This window comes from Rattus norvegicus, chromosome 7 (genome assembly GCF_036323735.1).
Source record: "Rattus norvegicus strain BN/NHsdMcwi chromosome 7, GRCr8, whole genome shotgun sequence".
Taxonomy (NCBI): Eukaryota; Metazoa; Chordata; class Mammalia; order Rodentia; family Muridae; genus Rattus; species Rattus norvegicus.
In genome coordinates this window covers 71387728-71400171 of record NC_086025.1, presented here as the reverse complement: position 1 = coordinate 71400171, position 12444 = coordinate 71387728, and positions in this window count along the sequence as shown.

The following is a 12444-nucleotide window of genomic DNA, read 5'->3' as shown; positions in this document are numbered from 1 at the left end:
ATGATATATGTGGAGCTCAAACCTCGGGCAAAGTGCTCGGGATGTCTTCTCACTTAAGCCTTCTGTAACCTCAGAGGCAGTGTCCTCATCCTGATATTACATCCAGAAAGCTGATGGAGAGAGTAGGTAGGCAAAACTCAGTCTGAGGATGCACAGTTGGTCAGGGGCAGACACAGGACTTGGGCTTAGCTTGGTGTAAATTTTGGAAGTAGAAGAGAAACAAGATAAGGTCAATGAGGAGTGTTGACTTGATTGACTGAGAGACTTCTAGGGGGATATTAAGTGTACTTCTGGGTGTGTCTGTGGGTATGTCCAGGGAGGATTAGATCCTGGAGTTCTTACTAATCATTGGCTTAATCTACCGATGGTTTCCATGTCTGAGCAGACTATGGGGAAGGATGAAAACTATGGAAGGTGGGTGTCAGAACATGGTCCAAGAATGGAGTCATGGGATGACTATTCTGAGTGCTTCTGGGAAAAAGTCAAGAAAACAGAACAAGTGTCTTGTGACCTGAATTTCTTTAAAACGTGGAATTGTTCTTGGAATGTGCTTTTGTGTCTCTCCCAGGTATAGGAGATAAGAATGAGTTTACTTCAGATTATTCATTAAAGCTGACTATTGTTATTTGTTTCTATGCCTCTGTGGGAAAGCACATTTGTTTGTTTCCACATGCAGCTTGCCTATCTGATTGTGTGCTTTACTCATGTGTCTCTTCTTAGCCCTTAGAGTATAAATTGTCTAATGCTCTGAATAAAGACTCCAGTCTTCCTCGTTTATATCCACTCCATTCTCCCAGCCCACTACCAACTAGAACAGTAAAGAGTGGAGTCTGAGGCGTCTGCACACTTACTGCCAAGGACACTAGGTTTGACCATTATTCATGTGCTAGGACTTAACTTTGAGGTGCTCTGTTAGGAGGGGGTTAGCCATCAGAGGGCTGTCATTGTGAATGGAATTAGTTCACTATCAAAGATGGCATTATATCTTAAGTATTCTTCCCCTGTGGCCTTCTTCCCTCTAGGGGAGAAGACACGCTACAAGGTGCCAACCTGGAAGCAGCAAGCAACTCTTGCCCAGTGACTCAGCCCGTGGGCACCTTGAGATTGGACTTTTTCTATCCCCCAGAACTGTAAAAAATAGATGTTTGTTCTCTATAAACCACCCGGCCTTGGGTTTTTATTATAGCAACACAGATTAAGACAGGTGACTCTGTCTCCTCTTCGTCCTCCTCCTAGAAAGAACGCAAATTGCCAACACACAAATCTGTCAACAACTTCCAGGAATTCCTGACAGATCCCAGACAGTTTCCCAGTCAGCCTATGCCACATAAAGTTTCCTAGCTGCAGACGCCTCCAGGCTGGTGCAAAATGGACTAGGGTCACCTGCCCTTCATACCTCAGGGACAGGTTCAGGGATCCTCTGCTGTGGCTGTGGCTTGTTCTCTCGGGCTGAATGGCTGACACATTTCCCCTTCTGCTGTTTGCTTTCCTTCTCACACTCCTGTGTTCTCAGTGCCCAGCATCTTCAACACCACACATGGTTCTTAGCTTCTCTCGTCTTTTTCTGTTACCATTTAGAAGATCTGAACAAATTACTGCACTCAGACATTTTTTTGCCCACTTAAGGATTAGGGGTATTCTAGTTTTCTTTCTGTTGTTATGGTCAATGCCATGACCAAGAGCAGTGTGGTGAGCAAAGGCTTTGTTTTCATCAGCATCACCGCCACCACCAACCACCATCCTCACCATCAATCAAGGAAAGCTAAGGTAGGAATTAAAGCAGAAGCCAATGGAGAATGCTTGCTCTCTCTGGCTTGCTGTTATCTACCTTTTTTAAAAACAATTTTTTAAAAGATTTGCTTATTTTCCTTTTATGTCTATCAGTGTTTTGTCTGTGTGTATATCTATGTACCATGCATATGCCTGGTGCCCACAGAAACCAGAAGAGTGTGTCAGATCCTGAGGAATTGAAGTTATAAATGACCGTTAGTGGACATTTGGGTGCTGGAAATTGAACCTGGGTTCTCTGGAAGGTCAGTCAGGTTCATAACTGCTGAGCCAGCTCTCTAGCCCCTCAGCTACTTTTCTTACACAGCCTCAGTCCACCTGCCTAGGGATGCCATTGCTCACAGTGGGTTGGGCCCTCTTGTATCAACTGCAATTTAAAACATCTCACAGACATGGCCACAGACCAATGTGACCAGAGCTATTCTTCAGTTGGGATTCTCTCTTCCCAGGTGGTTTAGATTCATATCAAGTTGACAGCTGAAACTTACTATGACAGAAGGAGACTAGAAATGGCTCACAAAAACACAAGACAATGTGGCAGATCAGAAGTCATGAATCAAGAGTCTGCCTTGGTGCCTCTCAGCCCTCAGCACAGATTCTAGACTGCCCCAGGACTTGCTACAGGAACTGTTCCCACATAGCTGGTACCCTTTCTCTGCCTTCTTCTCCCAAGGCCAAAATCCCTGGGTGCCCCAGCCATGTTTGTTACAGGACCCACCCCTGTGCCAGAATGGCTTCTTTCCCCTCACTACTATGCTCCTCAGACATCCTCAGACACAACGGAGTGAACTGTCTCCAGTGATGTGACTACAGATTCATCTATGTAGCAGGGCCTGCTCCTTGCTCTGATAAGTGCTGTCTGACTCAGGATGGGCAGATGATAGTCACACACTGCAAGGGACTCCATTTGGATCAGTGCTCAATCATCTTGTCTAAGTATCCAGTAACTTTGGGGCTGGGGATTTAGCTCAGTGGTAGAGCGCTTACCTAGGAAGCGCAAGGCCCTGGGTTCGGTCCCCAGCTCCGAAAAAAAGAACCAAAATAAGTATCCAGTAACTTTACCCCAGCTTGGCCCCTACTCTCTGATCACAATAGCCAACCAAGAATGACCAAACCCAAGTTCTTCCCAATTGGATAAGAACAGTCACTGCAATATTTAAAAGAAAACCTTCAGAGAAGATGTATTTGTGTAGGTCCTGGCTTGTGTTTCCCAAGATGCTTAAAGATGTTGTCCTTTATTTAGTAGGTGGAATCAAGAACCCTTCCCTACCACAAGCTGTGACAAACAATACTATTTCCAGACATTGACAAATGTCTACTCAGTAGGTGGGTGGACCTACCATTGGTTGAGAGCCACTGATCCAGATCTATTGGTATGGCCTCAGCTCCTTCCTGACCACCCACTGTGCCTTTTGTGCTCTGTACTCTACACCTGCCTGCCACACAACTGACATCCCTCCCAGTTAGCGAGGCAGGAAGAATGTGGCCATGTGGCACCTGAGGCAATAGTGGGTGGAAATTTCCACTCATTGGAAACTGGCTGATGGCTTCCAGGTGATGGATCTTCATACAAGTCAGTGTTCACAAAAATATCAACATCACTTCCCCTTATGCCAAATCTATTCCTTTTTTTTTTTTTTTTTTTTTACAAAGCACAGCCTTCATGTGTTGCTACCAAACATCATAGTTGTAGAGACTGCAAGCCATCTAAAATACTCATAACAACAACCACAGGAAAGACCTGCGGTAAAATACTGCATGCCATAGAATTGTGTTAGTGGGACTTGGGTGATGGTTTCCTTCGCTTCTGAATTTCCTGTGCTCTAACACTTCCATAATGCTGTCACACATACCAACAACTTAAAAGCAACATCCACATATGAGAGAAAACATGCAGTACTTGTCTTTTGAGGTCCTGGTTACTTTACTTGGGATGATTAATTTTTCTAACTCCTTCTGTTTGCTTGCAATTGTCACGATTTCACTTTCGCTGACAGCTGACTAAAGGTTCATTGTACAAATGTTGTACATTTTAATTATCCATTTATCAGTTGATGGGCACCTCAGCTGTTTGCAATTTCTTGCTATTATGACTAAAGCAGTAATGATCATGGATGAATATGAATCTTTATAGTAGCATGTAGAGTCTTCTGTGTATAGTAGGATGTAGAAGTCCCTCTGTGTGTAGTAGCATGTAGAGTCCTCTGTGTAGATGCCCAAGAATAGGGTAGCTGGATCTTGGGGTAGATTGATTCTCAGTGTCTTAGTTAGAGTTTTACTGCTGTGAATAGACACCATTACTGGGGCAAGTCTTGTAAAGGACATTTAATTGACCTGACTTACAGGTTCAGAGGTTCAGTCCATCATCATCAAGGTAGGAGCAGGGCAGCATCTAGGCAGGCATGATGCAGGCAGAGCTGAGAGTTCTATATTTTCATCTGAAGGCTGCGAGTGGAAGACTGACTTCCAGGAAGCTAGGGTGAGGGTCTTATAGCCCACACCCACAGTGACACACCTGCCCCAACAGGGCCATATCTTCTATTAGTGCTACTCTCTGGGCTGAGCATATACAAACCATCACATTCCACTCCCTGGCCCCCATAGGCTTGTCCAAACATATGAGTCTATGGGAGCCATACCTAAACATAGCATAATGAAAAATATATTTAGTTCAACTTCCGAAGTCCCCATAGTCTATAGCAATCTCAACAATGTTAAAAGTCCATAGTTCAAGGTCTATCCAATGACTTAACTGTAATCCCCAAAGCAAGACTGGAAACCAGCCAGGCAAACTCCAAACTCTGCATCTCCAGTTCTGATGTCAAAGCGGCCTTTAGATCTCCAACTCCTTTTGCATTGTTGTCGACTCCAACAAACTTCTTTCTCCTGGGCTGGTTCCATTCCCTGTTAGCAACTTTACTCAGCAGATAGCCCACAGCTCTGGCATCTCGAACATCTTGGGGTATCCAAGACAACTTCAGTGTTAAGCTTCCTGTTTCAATGTCTGGGATCCACACAGGATCTTCTGGGTTCCTCCAAAGGACTGGTACCACTTCTCCAGCTCTACCTTCTGTAGCACTCTAAGCTCTGGTTGATCTACTCCATTGTTGCTGTTCATGGGGATCATCCCCTGGTACTGGCATCTCCAATACACTGGGGTCTTCCCCTGAAACTAGACTTCACCAATAGCTTCTCATAGGCTCTCTTCATGGTGCCAAGCCTCAAATTCTTTGCCTGATCCCTTCAGTCCTGGGCCATCAACTACAACTGAAGCTGCACCTTCACCAATGGCCTTCCATGGCCTCTCACAGTGCCAAGCCTCAGTTGTTCTTCATGACACTTTCATGCCTTCAAAACCAGTACCACCTGGGTGATTCTTACACATTACCAAGTACAACCTGGCTATCTCTGGAACACAGCTTCTTTGTGCTCTCAGAAAACCCTTCCCAGAAGATTTTACCTCAGTGATGCTGGTCTCTTAATCACCACTAATTTCTTAGCTCCAGGTAACCAGCATCAATTGTCCCAGTAGTCCTCTTATACTGGAGTCTAAAGTCAGAGCCACATGGTCAAAACTGCTAAGTTCTGCTGCTTGCTGGGGCTGGAACATGGCCCCTTGTTCTATTACATTATGACCAGTTTTCCATTTTCCAACTCCTTCACTGCCTAAACTTGGCTGTCCTGGAACTTGCTCTGTAGACTGACTACTTTGAACTCAGAGATCTGCATGCCCGTCTCCTAAACACTGGGATTAAAGGTGAGGTCCACCAAGCCTGGATTTAAGTTTTTCTTCACTTAGAACTTGCTCTGTCCTAGGATGGCCTTGAACTCAGAGATCTGCTGGTCTTTGCCTCCTGGGATTAAAGGCTTGTACTGCCATGCCTGGACCTAAATTCAGGTGGGTAGGATCTTGCCCCAAGGTCAGTAGTCCCTTAATTCAATTTAATATCCTTGAACACAGGATTCAGCTCCATTTCACTTCCTGGTGCCCCTTTAATACTCAAACTATATATTTTACATTTTTCCTTTCTCAGCTTGCTATACTCGTTTAAAATGCATTTCATGAGACTTAACCAGAGAACAAAGCCTATGATGGGTGTCTCTGAGACTTCATTTGTCAATGCAATTATTCTGAGTCTCTTTACTTTAGCCTCAGGCAGAATCCTCAGACAAGGGCAAAAAGTAGCCACATTCTTCACCAAAATACCACAAAACAGTCTCTAGACCACATGTTGAAATTCTCTACTGAAACCTCTTGGACTAGGTCTGCACAGTTCAAATCATTCTCAGTAACAAAGTTTTCCATATTTCTACTGGGATAGCCTATGAAGCCCCATTTAAACCATCCCCTAGCTTTCCAAATTAAAGCCCCCAAATCCACATTCTTCCAAACACAAGCATGGTCAGGCCTATCACAGCAATACCCCAGTCCCTGGTGCCAACTTCTGTAATAGACAAGGTTCTCTAGAGTCACAGAAATTATAGGTAGTCTCTATATAGTAAGGGGATTTGTTATGATGACTTACAGTATGTAGTTCAACTCCCCAACAATTGTCAGCAGCAGCTGTGAATTTGGGAAGTCCAAGGATCTAGCAGTTGCTCAGTTCCACAAGGCTAATAGATTCCAATAGATGTGCTGACAAGTAAATGCAGGCAGGAAGCAAATCTTCCTTCTTCCAATGACGTCATGTAGGTCTCCAGCAGGTGTGTCCCAGATTAAAGGTGTATACCACCTTGCCTGGATCTGGGACTTGTTTTGTCCCAGGCTGACATTAAACTCAAAGATCTCCTTGCCTTATTCTCCTGGGATTCATAGCCACTATACCTCAAAATCTCCATGCCGAGATCCAGGTCAGAAACTTGTATCTCCTAGGCTCAAGATCTGGATCACAGGTGAGCCTTCCAATTCTGGATTGTAGTTCACTCCAGATATAGTCAAACTGACAACCAGGAATAGCTATTACACTCAGCTTATGAGGACCTCCTATATTGATTTCCATAGTGCCTAAATCAGTTTGCACTCCCGCCAGCAATGAATAAGTGTCCCCTTATGGGGCTGGGGATTTAGCTCAGTGGTAGAGCGCTTACCTAGGAAGCGCAAGGCCCTGGGTTCGGTCCCCAGCTCCGAAAAAAAAGAACCAAAATAAATAAATAAATAAATAAATAAATAAATAAATAAATAAATAAGTGTCCCCTTTCCCTGCATCCTCACCAGCATTAGCTGCTATTTGTATTATTGATCATGGCCTTTCTGACTTGGGTAAGATAAAAATCTCCATCTATTTTTAATAAATGTATTAATTAATAAATGGCTAAGAATATTGAACATTTCTTTAGATGTTTCTCATCCATTTGTGTTTTGTCTTTTAATGTCACCCAGGTACAAACCCTACAACCTACAACAGTGACCTGCCTGCAAGATATGCTGGTACAATAGCAGCCAAGTGTTATGGGAGCAACCAACCATTTTATTGATTTAAGAGCCACTCCATCTGATGGAATCCATATTTGACACTGTTAAAGTGGCCAAGAACTTGATAGGTCATGAGTCGAAGGGAAAACCTCCTATTGTTATTCTGATAAAGGAACACAGCGATAAAATGGCTTCTGGTGACATACTGCTATACCAATAGATCAGTCTCATCAAAGAAACATCTTTTTGTAGTAGTCGGGAATTAACATAGAGAACCACAACTGGACAATTTGCAGAGTAAAAGACCTTAAGGCACTCAGTCCTAAATTAGATGTTTTCATCAAATCCCTCCCCTCAGGGCTCAGGGAACTATCCACAAGAGGAGACAGAAAGATTGTGAGAGCCAGAGGCAATGGAGGACTCCAAGGAAACAGTGTCTTCCAGACACAACAGGACGGATGAACATGTGAACTCACAGAGAGTGTGGCAGGACATGGAGACCAACACCACTTCAAGCCAGCAGGAGTCCCAACACTGAGAAGGGGAAGTTATTTGCAACTGATACCCGTGAGTAAAGGGGAAATAGTTTTGTTCCAATGGAGTATAACTGAGTATAGGAACCACACTTAAGGGAAGGTCCCATGCCCAGGAATAGTTGACCAACACAAAACGAACTGTCGTGTGTGTGTGTGTGTGTGTGTGTGTGTGTGTGTGTGTGTGTGGTGTGTGTGTGTGGTGTGTGTGTGTGTGTTCTTTATGTTTTGTTTTGGCATTTCTGTCTTATTGGGGTGTTGCTGTAAAATTATAAAAAATGCTGTCTTTTATCCTTCACTAGATCTGGCACCATAGTAGCCCAAGACATCTGTTAGATATCTTCATCTCAGTCAGCAAAGCCTCTCACCCGCTTTGCTCTATCCCATATCACACTGCCAATGGCTTCTCTCTGAGCCTGGCAACAATCTCTCTACCCATCTAGTTCCCAAGGCAGGTTGCCACCATGCCAGAAATACACATCCCAATTCCGTGGCAGCCTAAGGTCTCCAGCCACCACATACTCTCTTGAACTTAATTCGCCACATAAAAGAACACACGACACAATAACATCTGATCCAATTGATAATCTATAATTACCCACCTAGACATACAAAGCCCTGTACACATCCATCCCTTAAGAATATTCATCACAACCTGTAAATGTACAGAGAGGAATCTTAACATCCGCTTCCGTGTTCTCTCCCCTGTTTCTTCTCTCTCGCTCCTGTCTCCTCCCCTCTCTAAAACTTTTCTCCCGCCCATCCTTCCTTCTCGCTCAATGACAGGCCTCGTTCTATCTTGTACCTGCCTTAACCTGTATGACATCATCCTACATTGGGGTTCTTTGTTTTGATTTTTTGGTTTGTGGGTTTGTTTTTAGAGAGAGAGAAAAGAAAACATAAAGGTGGATGGGTAGGGAAAGAGCTGGGATGAATTGGAGAGGGAGAAACACAATCAAAATATATTGCACAAAAAAATTAAAACAAAAGCATGGATGATGCACACACCTGTAATCCCAGTGCTCAGAGGCAGAGGCAAGAGGACTGCTGCGAGTTCAAGGACAGCCTAGTCTATATGGAAAATTCCAGGCTCTAGCCAAGGCTAAATAGTTAAGACCATGTCTAAAAAATGCTACATATATATGCTCACACACACTCACACACTTACATACATACACACACACACATACACACACACACACACATACTCACACACACTCTCTTCCTTGTAGTTCACTGGTGTGCATGCCGGACTAACCAGCTCACAAACTCCCGGGGCTTCACCTGCCTTTCCCTCCCATCTCTCACAGTGCCCTGGGTCTGCAGATGTGCACTGCATCTGTCTTTGCAGAGGTTCTGGGGATGTGAACTCGGATTTCCACAACCACAGTCCACAGACGAGTCATCTCCCCAGCCTCTGACTCCTTTTAGGAAATCCACCATGCCTCAGATGCCCCCAGGAGCCACTGTACCATCCCTGTGAGCCCCATTTTCTAAAAGCAGCCCCCTCCCGGGCACTGACCAGCGGAAGTGCCTGTCATTTATGCACCACCCACATCCCAGCAGGTGATGGCACTGGCCTGACCAGTCACGAGTTCTCCTAAGCTCTGACTGAGGCTTCTGAAATGTGACAATTCATATCTTGCTCAAATCCTGTACCACACAACAACAGTATGGCTGTTTCTACTTTCATTAGAGATGACTGCTAGGTGTTTCGTTCCTTGTAATTAAATAACTTGCAAAACAGTCCTTTTATTTGTTTTGTTTGTTTGTTTTTTTGTTTTTTGTTTTTTTTTTTTGAGGCAAGATCTAAGTAGACTAGATGGCCCTAGACTCACTTTGAGGCTGAGATAGGCCTGTACCTGATTCTTCTGCCTCCGCCTCCCGAAGTTGGGATTAAAGATGTGCAGCTCCCCGCCTGGCTGCAACTCAATGAAAGCTCCCATTATTTGCATAAGTATTAGACTCTGGGCGTTATTGGGTCTCTCTTCTTGAGCACGAGGGCTTAGGGATACCATTTCAAGGCCTGGCTCTGCTCTTTGCTGAATCCCCTGTCTGGGCAGAGACTGTTGCAAGCAGTTGTAGGGTGTGGTGAGGAACTCAGTCTTCTCTGTCCACTGTGTGGGTCCAGGATCAAACTCAGCTTGTCAGAGGCCTTTCCCAGTTGAGACATCTTGCTGGGCCATGACCTTAAAGCTCTTTCCTTCATGTCTGCACCTCCCCTGCTGGGATTGCAGGTATATGCACCAGTCCTGATTTATTCAGAGGTGGGGATGAGAACAAAGGCTTCATTCAAACTAGGAAAGCACTCTGCTCCAGCCCCAGCTGTCATGCCCACTCTGAAGGCTGGGGCTTCCTATGTGGATCCTCTGTTCCAGCTCCCCTGGAGTAAGGCTCAGCCGAAGGATTCGACGTGCACTTCCTGAAAAGGAAGAGGAATTAGGTGCCATTGGGCACACTGCCTAACATCAGAGAAATGACTCAGAAAGGGAAAAGTCAGGCTGAGAATTAAAAGCCACTTAGGAGGCAGATAATTCTGCAACTCTATCTGATGTTATCTCACCTGCTTAGCGGAAAACTCCTTAGACATTTAGGCCTTCCTTAGGCATAAGCCTGGAGGAGGTCTCAAAGGGTGCTTATAAGGAGGGCACAATGGCTGTAACAAAAGCTTGGGGTGAGAATGCTGACCATTGCTCCCCTCCCCCACCCCAGCCTCTGCGGTCTGAGATCCAGAGCTGGCCAAGGCTGGCTCTGCAGATCTCATTCTGAGTCTCACTCTGGGATGATAACGTGCAATGCAAGTTTTGCCAGCCCACCTCCTCTTTGCCTTTCTGAACTGCTAGTCTTACCTGAACTTGGGCTTTTGGACAGTGTTTTATTGTCTTCAGGTCAGATTCTTTTAAGATTTTCCCAGGGTATATTATATCCTGGGGTCCGTCTAAAAGCTGAACATGGCAATCACAACACATGTTTGCACGGAGAATCCAGAGCATCACATGTTTTGTTTTAAAGAGAGGACTCTGAACCAGGCAGTGGTATCATATCCTTATTCCCGGCACCCGGAAGCCAGAAGCTAGCCCGGTCTACAGAAGGAGTTCCAGGACAGCCAGAGCTACAGAGAAACTCTGTCTCAAACAAACAAACAAACAAACAAACAAACAAACAAACAAAAACCAACAAAAAACAAAAAAACAAAAAAAAACTTTAAAAAAGAAAGAAAGATTAAAAAGATGACTGACAGTTGGGAGAATGGGGTAAGAGTTGGGGATCAACCTTGAAGTGACCATTTAACAGTAGTCCCTGTGTGGAATAGCATTTGCTTTTCCTCTGTAACAGTGGCAGAAAAGAACCAATTCAGGATTGTCTTAGTCAGGGTTTCACTGCTGTAAACAGACACCATGACCAAGGCAACTCTTCCAAGGACAATGTTTAATTGGGGCTGGCTTACAGGTTCAGAGGTTCAGTTCATTAACATTAAGGCGGGAGCATGACAGCATCTAGGCAGGCATGGTGTAGGTGGATCTGAGAGACCTACATCTTCATCTGAAGGCCTGAGAGAAGACTTGTTTCCAGGCAACCAGGAGGAGGGTCTTAAAGGCTACACTCACAGTGACACACCCACTCTAACAAGGCCACACCTCCTAATAGTACCACTCCCTGGGCCAAGCATATTCACCCCAAGGAGGCTGGGGAGGTAGTTAAGTGTGTAAGAACACTTGCTCTGACAAAAGGTCCTGAATTTGAGTTCCCAGCACTCGTGAGTTTTTGATTGTTTGCTTGGTTTTTGTTGTTGTTGATGTTTCTTATAAAAAGACAGCATAGGGGAGGAAAGGGAAATAGTTAATGACAGACGAAGATACCTACCCAGAATCCTCCTCTGCTCTCTTCATGCACTCCGTAGTGTGTGTAACTTCCACTGCTGAGCTACAACTTAGTATTCCTGAGGAGTCTTTTTGTCTCACAATGTAACTATTTAGACCAAATGACCTCTAAAATCCCTCTAATTAAATGATCCATAGATTTGTTATAGAATATGATATAATAATTCTGACAGGTTCCCACCATTCTCATTGCAATTTGTGTGTGTGTGTGTGTGTGTGTGTGTGTGTGTATGTGTGTGTGTGTGTGTGTGTGTTTCTTAGTTTATGAATTAGGAAATTCAGACTTGGGGAGTTTACAATGATTAACTCAAATGCCAATAAAATTAGAACGAGCTTTAAATCTAGGCCTTTAAAGTGGAGAACCCATCCATTTCCTCTGTGATGAGAATCGATAACTTCTGAGCAAAGGTGCTAAGGGAACCATAAAGTCAGGGGAGCTAAAATCGACGCTGCTGTCTTTAATTAACTTTTTAGGTCAGTGTACAAACTGCTGGGTCCCACTGTGGCATTTTTAGACATTTTACTTTGTCCTTATCTTCCTCCCTCTCCCCTCCTGTCTTAATGCTTCTGTGTCCTTTTGTTTTTAACTAAACAGTCCTGCCATATTACCAAGTTGATACACGTGTAATAGCCCAGGAGGAAGTGAGGGAACATACCTGGGGTCCCAGCCGAGACCTGTCGGTCTCTCCCTCAATTCCTGGCACATACTACGCAGATATGAACTGCTGTGAATTTGTTCTTATTTAGTTACACACAGTCTTGTTTGTTATGTAGCTCCAGTTGGCCTCAACAATCAGTCTCCCCACTTCATCCTTCCAAGTGCCGGGAA